Below are 23893 nucleotides of genomic sequence, written 5' to 3'. Positions count from 1 at the left end.
TTTTAATTCCTAAGGATATGAAGATGAAATGGCCTTTCCTTCCTCTCAAAATGATTCTAATGGGTATCCTTCAATGCTTGTCTTTTTTATTACTGCCAATTTTAATAAAGGAGTCATCACCAGAGATTTGTCGATCATGCTAAATGCAGCCCAGGGCCCTCCTTTGGGAGGAAGTGTGGGATATAAATTTAATAAATAAATTAAATAGGATGGAATGCCAATTAGCTACTTGAAATATGTGACCTTTTTCTGATCAGCTTACAAAATTACATTGATTTTAATTTTTATGGCAAGATTGTTGCCAAAGCCCATAGTCAACATCAGCAATAAAGCACATGGCTTAAGAGCCTTTTGCAATTCAGCCCTGCGATGACATCCATGATAAATGCAACATCTGATCCACCAATTCTTAATATAGTTTGAAAGAAGACACAGCAAATGAATCCAAACCTTTCCTTCTGTTCTGTCTATTCTGCAAAGAATACTTTGGGGAATGGAAGAGGGGAGGTGATGTTTAAATGTACAATAATGATCAGTGGTGTAGTGGCAAATTTTGAAGTGCAGGAGTTCATAATGATATTGCCTGCCTAAAAGCTATCAAAAGCTGAAGAACAGTCAAAAATTGTAGTGGGGCTCTCTGGCAGATAATGGCATTCCTCCTGCTCTGAAAAAGCATCCTGCAGCTGTGCCCCCCTCCCACGGCATCACTGATAATAAGAAATGGTGTAGAAAAGTCATACTTGGAAGTACAGTACTTAACAGCCACAGAAGATGATCCCTGAGCTGATAAATGAAAGCCCCATTCATGCATGATTCAACACTGAAACGTGTTACAAATACATTAAAATGTTGTTACAAATACTGAGCTTTCAATGAGAAGATAATTAAATGCTTAAAAACAAATGGCTATATTCCTGAATAAGTAAAATATAAAGGCAGCTTTACTCTGAAAAATTATTTGGCATATTTTAGTACATCATCAAGATGGGTAATAATTCTCGCATGTCAACTGATTAAGAATGCCTAGCTTAATCATATGCCTTTTAACTTAATCAATCAGTTAAATAATTATATTTAAATACATTTGAATATTAGGAAGATGATAGATAGTTAGGATTGCCTGAAGAGTTGTAGGATTATCTAAAACCATCTAGTGAGAAAATGAGATAAGTGTGAGGTTGTGTAATTTAATAATAAGGGGCAGTGCCCCTCAACGTCTCAATGAACAGCTGATTTGTGACAAAGTATCTATCTGGGCATATGCACACATAACTCCAGCTGTTCCAAGTGCATGAATTTCAAGTAGAACACTTATGTAGATGGTCTGTTGTGAGCAAGAAAAAGAATATGCTCATTTGCTGTACAATAAAACCACTGGAGAGGACAAAGGGCTTTTTATTAACTCTGCTCGGAAGTTTATGACTACCAATATTGCTTATTGATGTGTGGGGATTCCCTTCCCTCTTAAGTTAGTGCTGCAATGCTTCTCACAGGCCAGGAAACCATTCAGATGAAATGCGGCCTTCCAGAATACAGTTTTAAATTCTGGAAATTTGCATAACTAACCGCAAAGGCTCTGTGCATCCGTTAGCTTAGCCAAAGAGACTTCATTGCAGCACGCCATTCATCACTGACCTTAGTCCAATTCTAATTGTTTAAATGTGCATCTGTTCTTTTAATGAACTGGGTTAGGGATGGATTAAATGGAGAGCCTCAACATCATTAGCTCTTTCACAGCCAAAATATAATATTGCTGCTGACGCACCATGTCCTATAAATTAGACATTTTTGGGAAAGGCTAGTTTACAGGCAATGACATGTCCACATCCTATTGTATTTTGGCTACAGGTTTTGAGACTCAGATTAATTGATCCTTAATTCTTCTATTTGACGTGTTCTTTTTTATTTTTTATTTGTTCCTGGGCATTCAGTGAAAGGATAATTAAGGCAATAAATAAATATATAACTATTTTCAGTGCAATCCTTTACTCAGAACTAGGGCTGCATTAAAAGCCTCATTGCACCAGACTGGTGGGTTAGATGGGGCAAAGATGACCCTCAGTCCAGCCCATAGAGCGGCCCCAGCATCACTTCCCTAGCACAGAGATTCTCATTCATTCTGCTGCACGTGTGGGTAGAACTCTGTTGGGGCAGGGAGGAGCCTCAGCCCCACTGCTGTCATGTGAAGGCACCAGCCCTGATTCAGACCCCCTTGCTGCACCATCTCCAGATCCTTTGCCTTCCAACCAAGCCACTGTGAGTGGCAGCACTGAAGATTTGGCAGCAACCCCACTAATCCACAAAGCCCTGGCATTGACCTGCCAGGTTTTGGATTGCAGCCTGAGTTCCATTGTTTTGAATGGGGTTTATTCTGAGATAGGTTTGCATTGGGTTGCAGCCTATAAAGCAGTCAGCTTTATTGTGAAGTTACTGGCATATACCATATTTTTTGCTCTATAAGACTCACTTTTTCCTTCCTAAAAAGTAAGGGGAAATGTGTGTGCGTCTTATGGAGCGAATGCAGGCTGCACAGCTATCCCAGAAGCCAGAACAGCAAGAGGGATTGCTGCTTTCACTGTGCAGCGATCCCTCTTGCTGTTCTGGCTTCTGAGATTCAGAATATTTTTTTTCTTGTTTTCCTCCTCCAAAAACTAGGTGCGTCTTGTGGTCCGGTGCGTCTTATAGAGTGAAAAATACGGTACTTGATAACTGCATCTTGGATATCACTGTGACTATAACCTTATCCTGTGCTAGATTTAGGGTGGTGTGGGCAGTTCCTTCACACAGGGTGTTGAGCTGAGGGGGCCCAAAATCGAGAAGATCCATAATTGAGAAGATCTATTTCGGGATGGCAAATTTTGGCCTTGCACAGGGTGTCATATTATGGAAGATTACCAAAGTCCTGCCTTATCCACATCTTCCCCCTCATGCATGGGGGGGGGGCGTGGGCATGGAATATGACAGTGCTCCCTCGCTGTACCATCTCTGATGTATTGCCATCTTCAACATGATGGAGAAGAAGATCAGATGTGGGGAAGTTTGCTCCAGAAGCCTGCACAATCAAGGTTCTGAATCACATGGGGGACAATGTAAATGAGTACAGCAGACATTCTGAGTTAAGTCATATTCAATTTTGTGGTCAGATCTCAACCTGAGCATCTTCTGGTCCTCAAATTTGCACATCTTGGATAATTTGAAAGATATATGACACATATTTGTTTTTAGCCAATGTCGTCATAGGACTTTTTTTGGAAACATGAGGTGTTAACAAAGAGAAAAATAAAAACCACATGATATGAAAACTTTTCAATGACTTATAAAAATGCAAAAATTGTACACAATTTAAATGCTTTCACTTTATTGAACCAGGGAAGCCTCCAAAAATCCCTCTCATCTTTCATTTCATTCTTTTGATGTGCCAAACTGAAGATTTGCTCTTCCATATCAAAGCTCCAAGTTGCACTTGCTTAAAAAGCACAACACAACCTGAAAACATTCAAATATGCACCTTTTAAACTTTTATAAGTCATAGAAAAGCTCTCAGAGGCAAATAGAATATTAAATAAAAATATTTAAATCAACAGCTCAGATTTTCAAAATGATTGCTCTGACTAAAAACATGTCATTTACATATGTATTTAAAACAATCTTACAATCACACTACAATATTATATGATTTGTCTTTGCCTTATAGTCTCATGAAATTTTAAGAAGAATGTTGTGAATTACAAAAATATGAATTAATCATGAACAAATAGTATGTGACTGGTAGATTTACTGTTCTTTAGTGCCCCCTCTGACAACTGTATAAAGTCATGTTGGTATTGAAATGTGTTTGCCATTCCTGTGATTTACAAAGGGCTAAGGAACGGTAAATAAATATTACATGAAGCTGAAGGCTCGGATAATAATCTTATTGCAAATTCTCAGAAGGAGACAAATTAGCTATGCCAACAATATATGCAAAATGGTAGTATTATTTATTCTGCGTAATTGAGTACTGAATTTCTGCTTAATACAGGATTCAAATTATGCCATGAATATTGATGCATATATTCCATTTAGGACAATGACGTTCTTAGAGCAAATGCAGCAACATCAGCAGAGCTTATTTCACTGACTGGCAGACTGAGATAAATGCACAAAACCTCCCAAAAGAATAGTGGGTTAGATCAGATTTCATGTCATGGCTACTTTAACTCCCATTGATGTCAGTGCATCACTCTAAGCATGACTAAGTCTGAATCCAACACAATATTTTAATATCTTAGTTACATCATCATCATCATCATCACCATTATTAATCATTTCATTTATATAGCTTCACATCAGTAAGCAACGCTGAGGGGTGACTTTCAAACAAAACAGTGCTAAAATGCAGTATCTCATGATTAAAACCAACCTGTGAAATAAAAGGCAATAAAATATTTTCATTACTACAGAGATGGCATTAAATAGCCTCCTATTAAAGCACAATTAAAAAGACCGGGTAAATATAAAGATTCTCACCTGCCATTGAAAATACAATTAAGAAGGCTCCAGGTCAGTTACTCCAGGTCACCTTGGTAGCCACTCACCTAAATTCACTTGGCCAGGACACCTGGAACAGGGCATCTGAAGAGGATCTGAAGGTTTGGGTAGGCATATATGGGCAGAGGTGATCTTTCACTTCATATTTTAGGCTCAGTGCTGTTCCTGGCTTCGGATTTGGGTCTCCCTGTGTTAGATTTATACTATATTGCTGTCATCAATGAGTTACACTTTATTGCATGAGTTGTTCCATTGTCAGGAGTTCATAAGATTCTGATGGGATAGTGATGAAACCAATGGGCTATTTTATCCTTGCACAAGTAGTGACATCACCAAAATACATATTTGCTTTGGTCAAAATATAAACTTAACCAGTCTGAAGTGCTTGCCTGCATTATGGATTTCCCCTAAAATTTCTTCTTCACCTTGAATTTCATGTTTGCCTGTGCTATAGAACAGATATCCTGTCTCTTGACCATCAGGTTCTCAAAGCAGCTTACAAAATAGGCAGATTGGGAATGAGAGATGAATAGAGAAGCCTCTAGTGAAAAGTTTATGTAGGTGGAATGGAAGAAACTGTTTGGGCAGGAGTTGGCTAGAGGGTCTGCAGGGGATAATTTGGCACCAGCCATTGAATCACACTATATTGATGGTTTCAGGATAGAGGCTGAATTCTGGATTTGGGGTTCAGTGTGTCAAGCCTAGTTCTGAAATGAGTCAAGGGGAACTCACCTGTGGATGCCTCCTTCCCAGTATAACATGAGAACTGATCTAGCTACCATACCATACCATACCATACCATACCATACCATACCATACCACGCATCTTTCTTTATAAATCATTGTGGAATACATTGTGGAGTTTTCAATATTAGACTCTGCTATTCTCACCAACCTTTTGGTATTCATCAGCTATCTACACCACCACTCCATAGGATGGTAACTTTTAGCCACAGTGCCATGTATTCTGCAGGTTGTGTGAATGTTAACGATCTGAACACTGTGGATCACTGTGACTGATATCTTTAGCACACAATCCCATCTTCCTGTTGCAACTGTGTGCTAAGAAAACTGAGCCAACTCCTGACACATACAGTGAGCCAGCTTAGCATGGGGGCACAATAAGTAAAAATCTGTGGAGTTGAGTAAAAAGTGCAACTGCCATGGCAAAAGAGGGTTGTGTGAGAGAGAAAATATTTCAGGGTTATGTCCCATAAGAGCCTGTTGCTCTTTCATGCCTGAGAACAGCATTATGTACAGCACATATCTTAGTTTACTCATTTTCAGTTTTGCCTCATGCTTGGCCCCTGCTCTTCTCTTTTTGACCTATGAGCATAATTTTGTTTTCTTTGCTAACTTATGACAGGTAAGAAGGACAGGAACATAATCATTTTCTTTTCTTTCAATCTAATTCAACTTTAGGGTATAAAACAAAAGAACATTGTTTTTTCCTGTGAGAACAACCAATCTTGATGGGTCTTTTTCTTTCTAAAAGGCAGCTGGCAAACATGAAGCCTTGTTGTTGTTGACTGTTATTTAAAATGAAACCTGCCAGCAGACTCCCGCAGGAATAAGACATTCTTCTTCTCTTTAACCCCCAACCAATTATCTCCTTAATAGAAGAGTCTCTAGAACACAGAAATGTGTTGCTTTGAGAATTTGCTTTAAAGCCTCTTCGAAGGGGTTTTATTGGGGGGGGGGAGGGTTTCAAAAGCATTCCCAATGACAGCTTTGATAGCAGTAGGTTAGCAGAAAGGTTTTTTAATTGTGCACATTTCCATTCTAATCTAAATTAGAATATAACAACCAGCATAGCCTAGGCTGGATCCAACCACCTGGCACTGTCTCCTGCTGTGGCCCTGGTATTTATCACCATGTCAGAACTACCCATCATTGGTATACATATCTACACACATTTATCTAACGCAGGAATAGGGAAGCTTTTTTCAGACTAAGAGTCGCAAGCATCTTTGTGGGGACCAAATGCCAGTGATGGGCATTGTCAGAGTGGGCAGAGCAATGGATATGCCTTTTACCTTTGTACAGTTGGGTACATTCCAGTCAGGCAAAAGCTAGCCATTTCGAGACACCTGCTTCTCTCCGTCCTCCATCCAGGCTAGCAAGAGGCATTGTCACACTCCAAGGACATGGGAAGCAGAACTAGAGTAGTCACCCCTCTGTCGGTCCCCACTTGTTCAGTCAACATGGTGTTGGGATGCCTTCATGTAGGGCTTATATAAGGATCTTTGCTCCTCAAATAAAGACTAGAACCTGGAGCTGGAATGATGGGCGATATAGGGACTCTTGATGATTTTGGAAATTGTTGAAGCAGGGTGTCTGCTGCTTGGGAGCTGTCCTGGGTACTACAGAGTATATATTGGACCTTGATTTTGTTTCTTGTTTTATGATAATTTTTCAGTTTCTGGTTTAGGGTTGGATACCACCACCCTGTTTCTCAAGTGGACTACTCTTATTCTCTGAAAGTATGTTCAGAAAGTTCTGCTCAGACTCCCCGCGGACAGGTCTGGACAGTTTTATAGCGTTACATTTTCTATCATACGTATTCAGATAAGAAATATATATGTTTGGCATCATTGAAATGCAGCAAGCTGCTTTCTAATTTGGAGCCAGTGAAATTAATAACCTGTTGGCACACACCAGATTGCTTCATAGAAGCCGGTCATTTTGCTTGCTTATTCAATACAGCACTGATTGCAGACTTGATTAAAATGTATGCTTGCTTGCTTAATATGAGATTAGTGTACTTACATTCGTCACTCAAATGTTTGAGCCGAAGAAGAGCAAGGTATGCTAGGGTTGTATATAACATTAAGGAAGTGTATTTTCAGCACCCTTAAGAAAAGCATGTCCCGAACAGTGTCACTGAAATAGTGAGGAAGTGAGTTTTTAGGCATAAAAATCACTTTGTCTCCCTACAACTCCCACATAACCCAAGCATACTAGAATTAGTTATGTTTCTGCCAGCTTCACATTGTTGATAATAATCGATCAGCAGCTGATTCCAACTGTGCAGAAAGAAGATGAGATTTCCCTCCCACATTCAAATATCCTTGTCAAGTAAAAAAGATAGATGAGTATTCCACAAATACTTTTCTTGTTGGGTTTGGAAGTCCCTTGCAGCCTTCTCACATCCATTCAGCTCCTCCTCTGGCAGTAGAAGGAAGTCAAGAGAAGAGAAGTCACAGAAATACCCTTGTTCTTCCCTTCCAGAAACCAATCAATTTCAGAGAGCGAAAGGAATAGCAGAAACAGTTGTGATGATAGATATGAATCTCTTTGTGGGTATATATAGCACACGGCCAGTCATAGCTCCTCCTGGCACCCCAAAGCTTAATGGACATGGGAAGTTCAGACTGTTGTATGAATTGCTTCAATTGCTGTGCTATATTCCTCCCTCCCTAACTGCACAAGGACAAATCCTCTTAACAGACCAATCCCACGTCCATTTGCACTGACTGAAAAGCTTTTAGGACAAGATATTAATACCCCCATCGCCACAACAATGCTGTAGTTTCATCTCCGTGCACTAGCACTGCCCCTGCTACTTTCACTTGCATCTTGAGTTGTCAACCTTTCTGTTAGCTGTGTGACCATATTGCATCACTAAGTTACACCTTAAGTCAGCCTTGTATTTAGCAAGTTGCCTGGTTGTCATAGGTGACAAGGCAGGCAAGTGATGTCCCATTAAACTTTAATTAGTTTAATGTAAATGCCCAGTGCACTTCCTTCTTTAAAAGTCTCACCACGGCAGAGGATTTCGCGCAGCAGCTAAGAAGGGCAGGAGAGGCAGCATCTTCCCAAAAAAAGGAGTCCTGGAGCATGCGGTTTGTAAATCAAAAAAAAAGGTTTATTTACAAAACACCAAAAAACAACCCTGGCGACGAATCACACATCTCAGCAAAACACACACCCAAAAGGGAGAAGGGGGAGAACAAACAAACAGGGGGACTATTTATACAGACTCATGTTCCTGGAAGCCTAATGACCTCCAGCTGCTCAGTGATTAGAGCGTTTCTGCTACTCTTTTAACCCTTTGATAGCAACACCCCCTCTCGCTCGTAACACTGAGCTGTACCAACCTTAATACAAATTTAAACCTGAACAGAAACATTTATGAGATTGCGGACTCAAAGCTTTTGTAAAACCGTCTGCGAGATTTTCTTGGCTTGGACAATACTTTAGTTCAATTAAACCTTGTTTTACACTTTGGCATACATTTTGATAACGGATATCCAAGTGTTTTGTGTGCGCCTTGAATTGACCTGATTTAGCTAGTTTAATACAAGGTTGATTGTCTTCCCAAACTCTGATAGGTAGGGAACATTCTCCAAACAATTCTTGTACCAGTTGCTTATAAAATTCCAGTTCTCTACATATATCTGATAACGCATTGAACTCAGATTCAGTTGAACTTAAAGCTATAAGTGATTGTTTTCTTGATCTCCAACCAATTAGTGCATTTCCAAATTTTATCGCCATTCCTGACACTGATTTTCTATCTGGTCCAGCATCTGCCCAACTGCTGTCGGCCCAACATTCAAGTTGTGTGCTGCCCTCTGCTGATAGTTTTAAGCGAAAGCTTTTGGTAGTTTGGAGATACCTTAAAACTCTTTTTACTCCTTGCCAAGCATGCATTGATGGTTTTTCAGCTTGTCTACACAGCATGTTGACAGCATATGTTATATCGGGCCGAGTCCACTGTGCAATGTGGAGTAGACTGCCTATCGCTGACTGGTAAACCCCGGGATTACAGAACTCTGCCTTTTGCTCAGTTGGAGCATCCTTTGTGTAACTTAACTCCATTGGGGTTTTAACACCAGCACAGTTGTTCATTTTAAACCTTTCCAGCAACTGCTGGATTTTAGCTTCTTGGCTAAGCCAATAGTTACCATTTTCATCTTGCTGAATTTTAACTCCTAGATAAACAGATACATTGCCTAGTGATTTTATCTGAAACTTTTCTCCAAGCTTTGTGGCAAATTGTTGTGCAAGTTTATCATCCTTTCCACTGTATAATAAATCGTCAACAAATATCAAAACTGCTTCTTGTTCACATCCCGAGCCTTTTAGATAAAGACACGCATCTGCTGCGCTCTTTCTGAACCCCATGCTCTCTAGAGCATCGTTTAAGCAGGAATTCCAATTACGGGCGGACTGTTTCAACCCATAAATGGATTTGTGTAGGCGCCAGACCTGGTTTGGCTTGTCTCCTTCAAAACCTGGTGGTGGTGTCATATAGACTTCCTCCTGTAAGTCTGCATTTAAATAAGCCACATTGACATCAAAATGAAACAGCTTATTACCCTTCTTAGCTGAAGAGGCTAGAAGCATTCTTAATGACTCCGATCTTGAAGTAGGGGCATAGATTTGAGAATAGTGAACACCTTTGCGCTGCGAAAACCCTTTTGCAACTAGTCGGGCTTTATATTGCAACTCTTCAGTAGTTGTGGGCTTTAAACGATATACCCATCGACAACCTACAGCTTGTTGCCCTTTCGGAAGCTCTGTACTTGTAAACACACCGAGAGACTTCATTGAAGCCATCTCTTTTTCCATTGCTTCCTGCCACTTTACGGCTTCTGAGCTTGGAAGCTGTTGTACTTCCATATAGCTTTCTGGCTCACACTGTGCCATATTTACGTATACACTTGTCACCTTAAACCGCTCTGGCGGCTTGCCCTTCGTGGCGCGTTTTGACCTGCGCAATTGCTCCTCTTGTGCCCCCTCTGACCGTTGGCTGTCAGAATCTGTCTCAGACTTTATGTCTGGACGCGCCCCTAGGGATAAAAACCTCCGTTTAGATACCTCCCTTGGGCTTGGTGTTGCAGGTGACCTGCTTTGCTTTTGCTGTCTGCTAGGCCTACTGACTGGCGAAGTTGGAGCACTCCTAGATTCTGGCTTTTCTACCTTAGGAGAAGAACCTCGTGCCTGATCAGAATCTGCATCTGAACCATGTGCACCATCCCCTTCTGGCTCATCACTCTCTGGACTTTCTTTCTCAGCATGAATGCCTAAATCATCTCTCAAAATGTCAGGGTTAGCGTGTAAGTGAGTCCATCCGGACTGCTCACAAAAACCAGCGCTCCTACTGAGGACCACTCTTGTAGTATCCCCACCTGGGTCCACAAACCTCCAAGATTTGGCATGTGGTTCGTACCCGCAAAAGATGAGTTTCCTAGCCCTTGGACTTCCCTTTTTCCTTAACGCTTTTGGGATAAGTACATAGGCTTGAGATCCAAACACCCGAAAGTAATTACCGTAACTTTGGGCTTCTTCCCATATAAAGCAAAATAAGGCGTAGTATCAATTACCGAATTATATACTCGGTTCAGAATATGAGTAGCCGCCTGCCAGGCTTCCGCCCAGTAACTCTGAGGAAGTTTAGCATCAAACAACATAGAGTTTGCCAACTCTTGCAGAACCCTATTTTTACGTTCGGCCACGCCTCCTTCTTGGGGGGAATAAGGTGTAGACAGACGATGCTTAATTCCCTTTTTCTTAAAGAAATTCTGCAACACAGACCCGGTAAATTCTGACCCTCTGTCTGTCTGAAAAGCAAGTACTCTAGTACCGAATTCAAGTTCTACTGTTTCTGCAGTATCTGCTTTTGTTTTGAGAGGAAAAAACCATGTAACCTTTGTTTTGTCATCCGAGAGACACAGTGCATACTTTGAACCTCCCATGCTAGCAACAGGCATTGGGCCACATAGGTCCATATGCACAAGTTGGAATACTTTGTCAGATTTCCTATCTGAACTGGGATAGCTGCATCTATGAACCTTCACACTTTTGCATGCAGTACAATCCAAATACTTAGTACATTTGTTCAATTTGCACCCTTCTGATAATTCAGGTTGCCTTTTAACATACTGAAAATTAATATGCCCTAAACGGCGGTGCCATAAATGAACACAAGAATTATGGGTAGGCGTGTTCACACAACCAGCATGAACCTGTTCAACTTCATCTGGACTTGTCTCAAAATAATATAACCCATTTCTGCATTCCACCTGCAAAAGAGATACGTTATTCTTTGAAATAGTGCAAACCCCATTTTCAAACACAGTTTTAAACCCATTTCTATCAAGTTCTGACACAGACAAAATACACCCCTTCAGTCCCTTTAGCACGTAGGCATCAATTTCTGTTTGCAAACAATTCAAGAACACTGTGCCTACAGTCTCTAAGGAACGTTTAGTTGAATCTGCCATTGTCACAACTTTAGGGGTTAGCAAATGTCTGCAATTCTGCAAACGTACACTAGATGGCGCCACCAGGTGGTGAGATGCACCACTGTCGATCAACCAGCGTAGATTGCTGCCTTGGCCACGCCCTTGCATCAACGCCATTGCTGAAGCCATGTGCTGTGTGCTGTGGGAGTAGCCACGACCTCCTCCTCTTCTTCGACGTCCCCTGGAACTCCTTGTCTGGTAACTAGGGGTAACGGCCTTGTTGCTGTCTTGACCAGGTTCACGTGTGCAATTCCTGATTAGATGGGAAGGGGAACCACAGCGAAAACAGTGTCTAGCTGCAAAAGCATTTACTGTGTGCTCAAACTCAGCATCAACACTCTTAGGCACAGCATAACTCCCCTTTAAAGACAAACCTCTTTCTCTTTGCCTTTTATCCTGTTCATCCGCAAGCCGAGAAGAAATGTATTCAAGGGTTAATTCAGTTGAAGGCATAGCTTCCAAAGTTAGAGCTAGAGTCTCATAGCTTTTATCAAGAGAAGACAACAATATGTATGACTGCTGCTCCATAGAGAAAGGAATGCCCAGCTGTCTTAGTTGATTAAAGGCAGACACCATTTTGGCAATATGTTCTTTCACACACGCTCCCGGTTGGAGACGTAAATCAAACAAACATCTTGTAGCATGGATCTTGGCCCCCGCAGTGTTTCTGGAATTTAACCGCTGCAGAACCGTCCAGACCTCATGCGTGTTCTTTAACTCAGAAACATAAGGCATTTGCTCTGGTCCCACTGCCAAAACTAGTAGACCTTGGGCTTTCCTGTCGCGTTTCTGTGAAGCTGCTGCTGCTGCTTTGGCTTCTGCAGACGCGTCTGCAGCTGCCTGTAAAGGCGGTGCTTCAGTACAGCTCCACAACTCTTTTGCTTGCAACCAAACCCTTACTCTAGCCTTCCAATCTTGCCAATTTTTCCCATTGAGTCGCGTAAACGGGACAGTAAAACTTTCCTGGGACTCTGCCATCCTCCCTGGGGCTTAGGAACGATACTCACACACCTGTAGACCGTCTCCCAGCTGCTGAGGTGGCTCCTTGAGGAATCAGACGTCTTCCAGCGAGTACAAACTGCGCAGTGCCTCTTTAAAACTTTTCTAGGCACGTTGCAGGACTCAAGCTGCTTTGGAGGCTTTCGTTGTCGGCAACCGCTTCTGTCTTCACTCCAGTCCTTGCATAAATCACTCTGAACTGCTCTCCTTATCTCCTTCTTGACGTACAAACATCCATAACCTGTCCCATTAAACTTTAATTAGTTTAATGTAAATGCCCAGTGCACTTCCTTCTTTAAAAGTCTCACCACGGCAGAGGATTTCGCGCAGCAGCTAAGAAGGGCAGGAGAGGCAGCATCTTCCCAAAAAAAGGAGTCCTGGAGCATGCGGTTTGTAAATCAAAAAAAAGGTTTATTTACAAAACACCAAAAAACAACCCTGGCGACGAATCACACATCTCAGCAAAACACACACCCAAAAGGGAGAAGGGGGAGAACAAACAAACAGGGGGACTATTTATACAGACTCATGTTCCTGGAAGCCTAATGACCTCCAGCTGCTCAGTGATTAGAGCGTTTCTGCTACTCTTTTAACCCTTTGATAGCAACAAGTGAGAAGGTTGGCCGAGGAGGAGAAGATTGCTTCATGGCTCCTCCATAAACCTGGAGTAGCTTCCATTTCCATGTTGACCACCAAGCAGAGCCAGTGTGGTGTAGTGGATAAGAGCGGTAGTATCGTAATCTGGGGAACCGGGTTCGTGTCTCCGCTCCTCCACATGCAGCTGCTGGGTGACCTTGGGGTAGTCACACTTCTCTGAAGTCTCTCAGCCCCACTCACCTCACAGAGTGTTTGTTGTGGGGGAGGAAGGGAAAGGAGAATGTTAGCCGCTTTGAGACTCCTGAAGGGGAGTGATAAAGTGGGATATCAAATCCAAACTCTTCTTCTTCCCTCTTCCATGTCCAGCATAGAAACACAGGCTACTCTCCTCTTAGCAGGCGAGTAAAAAAGTTGCAGGATAGTAACTTCTGTGGACTTATTTATAAGGGAGCCCCAATCATTTAAACAATCTGTATGATAAAACTATGTGTTGCATGCCTGGTTTTTATCATTTTAAACAATCTAAAAATATAAATAGTGGCATAAATATAATTGCATTGCAGAAATTAAAAGCTCAAATATGCGCATTAGATCAAAATCTGGATTCTAGAACCCATACACTATAGTTTAGCTATAGATGGGTAGGTATAAGATGGAAGAGTAATTTCCTTCATGTCCTGTATACATGGAAACAGTGTGCCTTAAAAACTCCCATCAGATGTCGCTGGAGGCCAAAACTCAACACTGCATTCTGTTTAATATGTTTGTTTAAAAGGGAAGAAATCTAATGAATGCTTCATTAAACATATGGTAAGCTTTGGTTCCCTGGGTAAGGATATGAAATCCAATAAGCAAATTGAGCTGCAAGTTTTGGATGAACACAAATGCTTATTAATATACCTTGTAGCTGAACTCAAGAGAACAATTAAATGAATTCATATTGGAGAGAGATGAACACAGAGGGATGTCTACAGGGTGTCTTTTATTTCGTGATAATAAACCTAGGTCCTGATCCAGAAATAGTCACATATAACAGTGCAGACCTAATTCAAGACAGTGGCCAATGATGCTCATTCTTAAAACATGTCCTTATGATGAATAGAATGGAAATAAATGGATCTCAAAGCACTTAACTTTGTCTGGATTGAGCCTTATATTTGAAAAGTCTGTCTGCTACTTCACACAAAAAAATTTTGTGCTGTATTATTTCACGGATAACAAGTCTGGAAGATAATAACTATAGACGCTAGTATAGTCCAAACGAAGGCAGGCAAAGGTCACAGGCTGACCAGGAATGCCTTCATGTGTTATCTTAATACTATTATGACTGAGTTACTGAGCAAGAAAAAGTGAAAATGTCATTCTTGACAGCAACATATGTTCAGCTTCAGGCTCTCGTTCTCAAAATCATTCTATACTTCTAATGCAGAAAAAGAATAAGTATGGAAAGATTTTATGTTTCTCTCTCAGATTGGGTAGGACAGAGCCAAAAGAGTCTGAAGGGTGGCAGAAATGGGGTCACAGCTCACAGGTCATGTTTTTATTTCTTAAAAGAAGCTGTGTGAGAATGCTTACCAGCCTAGATGAGTCACAGAGAAATGTTCAACTTGTTTTTCTTCTCAAGAAAGGCTGTGGATAAACCATATAGGCAGATTTTATGTCTCTATTTTTCTCTTTCCTTCCATTTATAGGAGCTAGGATACAAATTAAAGTGACAAACACTAACACAAAAGAATGGATAAAGCCTCTTGCATCTGGCATGTGCAAGTTTTAGAAGTAAGAAACCCTCTAATGGCCACGTAAGGAAAGAGGCCATTTGTTGTTTAGTCGTTTAGTCGTGTCCGACTCTTCATGACCCCATGGACCAGAGCACGTCAGGCACTCCTGTCTTCCACTGCCTCCCGCAGTTTGGTCAAACTCATGTTGGTAGCTTCGAGAACACTGTCCAACCATCTCGTCCTCTGTCGTCCCCTTCTCCTTGTGCCCTCCATCTTTCCCAACATCAGGGTCTTTTCCAGGGAGTCTTCTCTTCTCATGAGGTGGCCAAAGTATTGGAGCCTCAGCTTCACGATCTGTCCTTCGAGTGACCACTCAGGGCTGATTTCCTTAAGAATGTTTGTGTTTGATCTTCTTGAAGTCCATGGGACTCTCAAGAGTCTCCTCCAGCACCAGAGGCCATTAGAGTGGTGTAATGTTAGACTGTTGGACTAGGACCCGGAAGGCGGTTGGACTAGGAACTGTTGCAATAAGCAATAGTCTTTAATTAATACCCACTGTACTGGTAGGGAAAAGCCAAAGAAAACTGAATGTAGGTAAGTTAGTTTCTTGCACCTGCTCCTTAACTCCTTGCTTCTATTGTCTGATGTTGTTAAGCAAAGGATGCAGTTTGAACTTCACAGAGACTGAGCCCCACTAAGCATAAAGAAAGAAGTTCTGCCAGAAGGGGGTTGGAATTTGGAAGAGGTACTTAGGAGATGCACAACCTGGGGGGGGGGGCGCTAGGGGCGCCTTGGAAGATGGCGGATATTAACACCTATCCAGCCCGCACGAGGTAATTAGAGGCTGATTATGGGGAGTAAATCAGTCTCCCTTCATCTCTCCAGGGGGGAGAGATGCAGTTTTCACCCGCTGTTGCCATAAATCACCCCCGAGTTCGGAAGAAGGAGGGGGTGAGGCACTGGGTGCACAACCCTCGGCGGGCCTCGGAACTCCTCCGAAGCTGCTTCCAGGTACGAAACTAGTTGCGTTACTTAAAAGGAAAAAAAATGGTGAAAGATAACACAGATGCTTCACGAGAGGCAGGAGGTTTTTATCTGCTATCAATTTTACCACTGAAATGAAGAAGACTGAGACGGAAGATTACATCAAAGTACTACAGACATGGTATGTGGAATGGAATGCAACGGAACTGAAAGAGGGGAAATGACTTTTTATTTTTTTGCTCTATGTGATTAACTAATAACCCTCCCTCTTAGAAGATCTGTCACAGCAACTAATTGCAAATGGGACTAAAAATGAATTTTGTGCGAATAATATGAACTTAAAGGTTTTACTCTGTGAAGGATTTGGAAAGAAGTAGGGCTCTCTTTGTGACGCAGTTAGAATGGAGATGTGATACGAGACCTGTGTTGCAGGAGGTTTGGTCTTGGGGAGGGCGAGCCGAAGATTTATTATTTTCGAGGAGATTGCGATCTGGAAGGGGCAGCCCTCCTGGAAAAAGACTAATTTATGATGCAACAGGTCGGGAAAGTTAAAGCACGAGCTTTTAGACTGTATTTCATCGGAACGACAAAATGGTGATTGCTTGCTCGAGCGGAAATGCCTGGACTATTGGATGAGAGTGATTTACGAGAGAGCAGTACAAAGCCCACACAGAAACACAAATAAGACTGTTTTTTTCAACCCACTTGTGGAGCAACTCGGAGGTGAATGAAAAGGAAAATGAGTAATGAGAAGGATTGAGAAGAGGGGACTGGAAATATCATTCTTAAGATGAAAGCAGCACAAATATTTGAGGATTGGACTCCTGCCGATCAAGAAGCATGGGTACCCCCCACAAAAATTTATAATTTGGAAAACAATGATATGTGATATGTGATATGTATTGTTATGATTTGGATTGATTGGTTTGATGTGTTTCATTTGGTAATATGAAACTTAATAATATTTTTTTTTTAAAAAAAAGAGATGCACAACCTGATCCCAATTCACACAGCCATCATTCTACTTAATCCAAGAATTGCTGCAAGCAAGAATTCATACATGTAGTCCATGCGTGCAATAATTCTCACATGTACTTCCTGCTTTCTACACTTATCAATGAGTCTGTATAGTGGGCAGCAGCAGGGCTGCCAACATCACACTTGCACAAGGCCCCATATAGACCATCTGGGTGGCTCTGTGAAACTGACTCATTCTCTCTCTCTCTCGCTCTCTCTCTCTCTCTCTGTGTGTGTGTGTGTGTGTGTGTGTGTGTGTGTGTGTGTGAGAGAGAGAGAGAGAGAGAGAGAGAGAGAGAGAGAGAGAGAGAAGGCAGTCCTTGCCTAGGGCAGTATTTATCCTAGGGGCTGGCCTTGCTTACAAGCCATAATTATTATATTTCAAGACACAAGTTATATTTAATAATTGTTTTAGAATTTTACTTCTCCATCGAGCATAAAATATAATAGTAGAAGTAACTAAATCAAATCAGTTCATTTGTCTATTTGAAAACCATAAACTATCAGTCATACACCAAAGAGAGAATCTCTCATTCAAAGTTAATATGTTACATTTGCATTGTAGTCATTTACTTGTACTCCTTCTCATACCAGGAATATTTTATTTCTGCTATATGGCACACTAAGAAAGAAACAACTTTCCATCCACCCCTCTTTGTGACAAAGTATTTAGCCTGGAAAAATATCAGACCATGTGTCACTTATTGTTAGTAATATCAGCAATAAATGACCCAGTTGCTGGAAAACAGTTCATTATCAGTTATGCAACTGCGAAGTAAAAATGAGCTTTTATAGATATTATTTTATGGATATTGCTTTTGTTATATGCTTTACAAACAAAGGGAAGTATTGTTTAGGTTTTTGATACAGTCGAATGACTGTGGCAATGAATCTCCATGTAATAAAAGACACCTATAATATCATTTGAAATTGCTTTAAGGTGATTAAGATAGTAATCACAAGCACATTTACCTGGGAAGAAACTTAACTGAACAGAACAGGGATTATTTCTGAGTAAATTGTCCTGTTGTTAAGATATTTTGAGACTTCTTTTGTATAAAGTGCTTAACAAATGCAATAATTAATAATAAATATGCATAAGTTTGGATACCAAGGTACTGTACATAGCTTTTACCTGTGAAAACATTGTTTGACTTTTTCTCATTTCTTTTGATGTATGATTGCCATCAGCAACAAAGAGTCAGCCAGTCAAACCATTAAGTGCAGAGGCCCCAATCTTTTTATTATTATTTCTAAATCTTTATTTCATTTGATTAGTATAACATGGAATATATGCTCTAAGGTAAAAGTAAAGGTACCCCTGCCCGTACGGGCCAATCGTGTCCGACTCTGGGGTTGCGCGCCCATCTCGCTTAAGAGGCCGGGGACCAGCGCTGTCCGAAGACACTTCCAGGTCACATGGCCAGTGTGACAAGCTGCATCTGGCGAGCCAGCGCAGCACACGGAAACGCCGTTTACCTTCCCGCTAGTAAGCAGTCCCTATTTATCTACTTGCACCCGGGGGTGCTTTCGAACTGCTAGGTTGGCAGGCGCTGGGACCGAGCAGCAGGAGCGCACCCCGCTGCGGGGATTCGAACTGCCGACCTGACGATCGGCAAGTCCTAGGCACTGAGGTTTTACCCACAGCGCCACCCACGTCCCTGTAATATATGCTCTAAGATATACAGAATATACAGTGTAAAATATTACATTAATAAAATTCCCATTTTCCATTCTGTATCTATCTTATTCTATTATTGTGACTTTCCTCCACCACAGCTCGACATCATTTGATATATTTTCAACTAGTCATTGTATTATATATATAACCAATGCAGAGGCCCAAATCTGTCAGACATGAGGCAAGCCGCTTCATCAGCTGGAATTGAGTAAAACATTGGTCATGCTGGTTTAGAGGGATTGCTCATACCATAGTTTTCTGGTTAGGACAGAATCATAGATTCATAGAATTGTAGCATTCGAAGGTACCATCTCTTGTCCAACCACCTCTCATGGAGGAATCTCAACTAAGCATCCATGACAGGTGACTATCTAACTGCTGCTTTAAACCTCCAATGAAGGAGAGCCCACCACATTCAGAAGGAGTCCATTCCACTGACAGATCAGCAAACAATGGTTATGATTAAAACAGGAAATAGGTTCACCAGGAAGTAAGTACCACTGGACATGTATTGGAGTGCACTGTTAATTGCTCTTATATTGAAAAAGAATAGAGGTCCTGTACTATTAGCAGTGACCACTGTTCCTACCAGACAGTCAATCCTCTGAGCTGTAAACTTGTTTACTCATCAAGCATGAGAAGTAGAAATACTTGTATATGCCAGGAAACATGCAGCTCTATGCTGCAGGAGAGAATTTTTGGACTGGACTACGGGGATCTCCCCATCATTACATAGTCTGCCTAAATGTTTATTTATCACTGGGGAATTCAACTGTTTTCGCTATGTCCTGGGCCATTTGGCAGATAAATGATGCTCTGTACTACTTCATTGTTTCTTGAAATTAAATCAACCATCTCTCAAACCAGTAACTGAGAAATAAACAGAATAATACATCAACCATGTAACAAATAATATAAATTGTCAAGTTGGATGAAAGTATGCATACTTATAAGGCAATGATCAGGTAATGTATTGATCACATGCTTAACTTTAAATGTGTGAATAATGGTTTCTCAAGATGGAATCACAAGACAGAGAAACCAGTAGGAGAACACTTCAATCTCCCAGGACATTCTATACAAGATCTCAAAGTAGCTGTTTTACTACAAAGGAATTTCAGAAATAGACTGGAAAGAGAAGCTGCTGAATTGCAACTTATTACCAAACTTAAAACCATGGAGAGACCTGGTCTGAACAAAGACATTGGGTTCTTATCTCATTATACATGACAAAGCCATTTTTCACCTTCTCACCCCTTGCTTTTTCCTGTAAGACCTATTGCAGTCGTTAAGAGTCGTCAACAGGCTCATCACAGCTATCTGCCAACCACCCATTCCCACCACCCTTCTGAGTAATACCCCTCCCCACCTTCTCACTATATAGAAGGGTCTGGTAACTTCTGTTTCAGTGTATCTGAAGAAGTGTGCATGCACACGAAAGCTCATACCAAGAACTAACTTAGTTGGTCTTTAAGGTCCAAAAGTCCAGTATCAAAAAATTCCCCCAATGACTTTCCATAGCATCTCCAAGAATAAAGGATCTTCAGCTGTGGTGGGACAGGGGACAGTTTCAGAATCAATGTGTATTGTTTCCCAATGACATGGATAGGATGACTGGAGTTTTCCGGTACTCATACTGCTTTATTTCACTTTATATTAGTCTAGGGAACAAGAAAACTGTTTCATTTCACGAAGCAACAGTTCAAATGACTGCAAGGAAAACTAAGCACTGTTGAAGCCAATGTTCTTTGTTCTAAGAGAGTACAATGCCCCAGGGCAATTATTTTGGAAATTCCTGTTATTAGTGCACTGAATTTTGTCCTATCGAGTTATTTGCTACCAAAGAAAGCTAATTTTTCATCCCAATCTTTTATACTCTCGTCTTAGTCAGGTACTATACCACTTGGTTGATCCAGAATGAATTGCACATTGCATGCTTGATCACGCACAGTCCCACGTGTAGGCATGCTGCTCCTGTGTACAGTGGTACCTCGGGTTAAGTACTTAATTCATTCCGTTCTTAACCTGAAACTGTTCTTAACATGAACCACCACTTTAGCTAATGGGGCCTCCTGCTGCCGCCGTGCTGCTGGAGCACAATTTCTGTTCTCATCCTGACGCAAAGTTCTTAACTCGAGGTACTATTTCTGGGTTAGTGGAGACTGTAACCTGAAGTGCATGTAACCTGAAGCATATGTAATCCAAGGTACCACTGTATATGGGTTGCACCTCTACACAAAGCTGTACAGAAAAGTGGTGCATAGCTGCATTTAAGGGCAATACAAGATGTTGTGGCAAATGTGTGCTTGCTATCAAAAAGAATAACTGCCTAGCTAATTCCCATTTCATCCTGTAACGTCATGTAGAACTTACCCTCTTGTGTTGAGATACCCAGACAGCATTCTGGGTTCTACTCTTGCTCCACATAATCTGGCTGATGATAGAAGATGGAGAAATAGGGAAAGCTGTGACATCATATGAAGTACATTAAAGATGATGAGAGACAACTGGAGACATGGACAACATCTTTGGTGATAGCTGCATATTTGTCATAAAGTTTAGCTTGGCCCTAGGACTAAGCAATTTATTTGTTCAAGTATATGTAAAAATAGCTTTGGGCCCTATTGCCTACATTATTCATTTTAATTTAATTTATACTTGCTCATATACTCCCTTTGCTCATTGGAAAAATGTGTGTGCTAATGGGATCCTGGGAACCTTTATTTTTCTTCTTAAATTACAAATGAACTCTTTCCCAAATCAAATTCTAAAGTGAGCAATGCAACTCTTTAAAAATTTGTCTCCGAGCTACTCTAGACCTAGTAGAATCAAGAGAGTTTAGGGACACATAACTTTTAATTCTTTGAGTTTATACAATTAGAAGTTATACTAACAATATTTAGCAGCTTTTCTCATGATAGTTCTCTGATCTGCTTTCGTGGGAAGAAAAGTTCCAGACAGATGTTTCGGTGTTCAAACAATGACATGTGAAGTAGAAAAGTGATGTGTTTCATTATAGCTTATTTCCACCTACTCTGGAAGCAGTATGAATTCAATTACAGTTCTCCTGTGGCAATAAACCCGCAGACGAAATCTTAATTGTTCTAGCACTATCGTGTAATTTGCATTTCTACTGCATTGGCAACTCTAATAAGAGATTTCTCATATTAGATAAAACAAACAGAGAATTTTGGAGAAGCAGGTCTTTGTCTTTGAGGAACAAAATTGCCAATGATAAACTTATTCCAATCTAGCTACTGCATTTCTTCCACTAGTTCCTTTGCCTTAATTGTAAAGACCAGAAATTTTTCATTCTTGCCTTTCCTGTTCTTATTTATTACTGGGATGTGGGTGTGTGTGTCTTATTTCATTCTATGCTTGCCCCCAAAATGCCAGATAGGGAGGAAGAACAGCTGGTTGAAGGTCACCTAGCAAACGTCTTAGTCAGATAAAGGTAAAGGAACCCTGGATGGTTAAGTCCAGTCAAAGGTGACTATGGGGTTGCGGCGCTCATCTCACTTTCAGGCTGAGGGAGCTAGTGTTTGTTCACAGACAGCTTTCCAGATCATGTGGCCAGCATGACTAAGCCGCTTCTGGTGCAACAGAACACTGTGACAGAAACCAGAGCACACGGAAATGCCATTTACCTTCCCGCCGTAGCGGTACCTATTTATCTACTTGTACTTCGACATGCTTTCGAACTGCTAGGTTGGCAGGAGCTAGGACAGAGCAACGGGAGCCCACCCCATCATGCAGATTTGAATTGCCAACCTTCTGATTGGCAAGCCCAAGAGGCTCAGTGGTTTAGACCACAGTGCCACCCGCGTCTTAGTCAAATAGAGATACGAGTCCAGGCCTTCACAAGTTAAATGCAACCCACTGTTTTACAATAAAAGAGTAATAATTTTAGGTAAAGTGGTGTAGGATTGTACCCAAGATAAATAAGTGTGTTGCATGTTGGCAGGACATATGTAAAGACAATTACCTCCTTTATCGCAAGCACTAACATCAGAGGCATTTGTGGGTAGAGGAATGGATGTGACTTACCTTTGTGCAGTGGGTTACATTATGGACAGACATAAATCAAAGGTCTCTAACACACACATTTCCATCTTCCACTCTGGCATTATCACTGTTCAGGTACAAATTCGAGCCAGGCAAAATCACTCAAGGAGGGGACAGAGCAGGGAAGACGTCTCTATCTGAGCCATAGGACTGAGAAAACATACAGTTATCATTGAAATCAGCAACCTACACTAGCAAGATTAAACTTGTAATGGGTGAAAACAACTTTAATTGTGCAGAAAGTAGAAGACAGCAGAATTAAGTTCCAACTAAATAAATATTTCTGTGTGTTCTGGATGAGGTGCAGCCATCTTGAAGGTAATCTAAGATGCTTAGAAAGCTGGGGTAATTTTAAATTGCTTTAGCAGTTCGACTTTTGTATGTTTTAAGGTATGGTTGTGAATTTTTCTTATTTTACTGTTTTATATTTTATAAACCGCTTTGAGGTGGTGGTGGTGTTTTTTTTTTACAATCAAGCGGTGTATACATCTTATGAAATGAAAAAATAAAATAAATAAATTCAAATGAAATGATTTCATTGACCTGATGGCATGAACCATGCAATGTAACACCATGGCTTGGTAAGAATTATAAGTGTCACGTGTATCTGAAGAAGTGTGCATGCACACGAAAGCTCATACCAAGAACTAACTTAGTTGGTCTTTAAGGTGCTACTGGAAGGAATTTTTTTTGTTTTGATGTTACTTAAAATGAGAGGTATCATTGAGTTTTGTAGATACCCACATTGGATATAGAAACAAAACAAAAGCACTTAGGCAGTTGCAGATCTTTAACATTACTTATTGTGCCTTAAAAGCTACTTCATAGTATTAAGCAGTCTAGCCCTCTGAGAATGTATATTCAAAGCAAACACTTACAGTATGCTTTCAGCATTTTGCAATATAATATTTTCATGCAGTCCACCTAAAGCACTTTATGGGTTCTGCATTTGACATACCATGAAAGTATTTTGAAAAACCAGTCAGCGTGAATGTGCATTATCTGGCCCCTTCTCTGTCCAATCTCCCGCAACACACCAGAAAGGTCAA

Source organism: Podarcis melisellensis (genome assembly GCF_964234715.1).
Source record: "Podarcis melisellensis genome assembly, chromosome: 2".
NCBI classification, from domain to species: domain Eukaryota; kingdom Metazoa; phylum Chordata; class Lepidosauria; order Squamata; family Lacertidae; genus Podarcis; species Podarcis melisellensis.
This window is presented reverse-complemented; position numbering follows the sequence as displayed.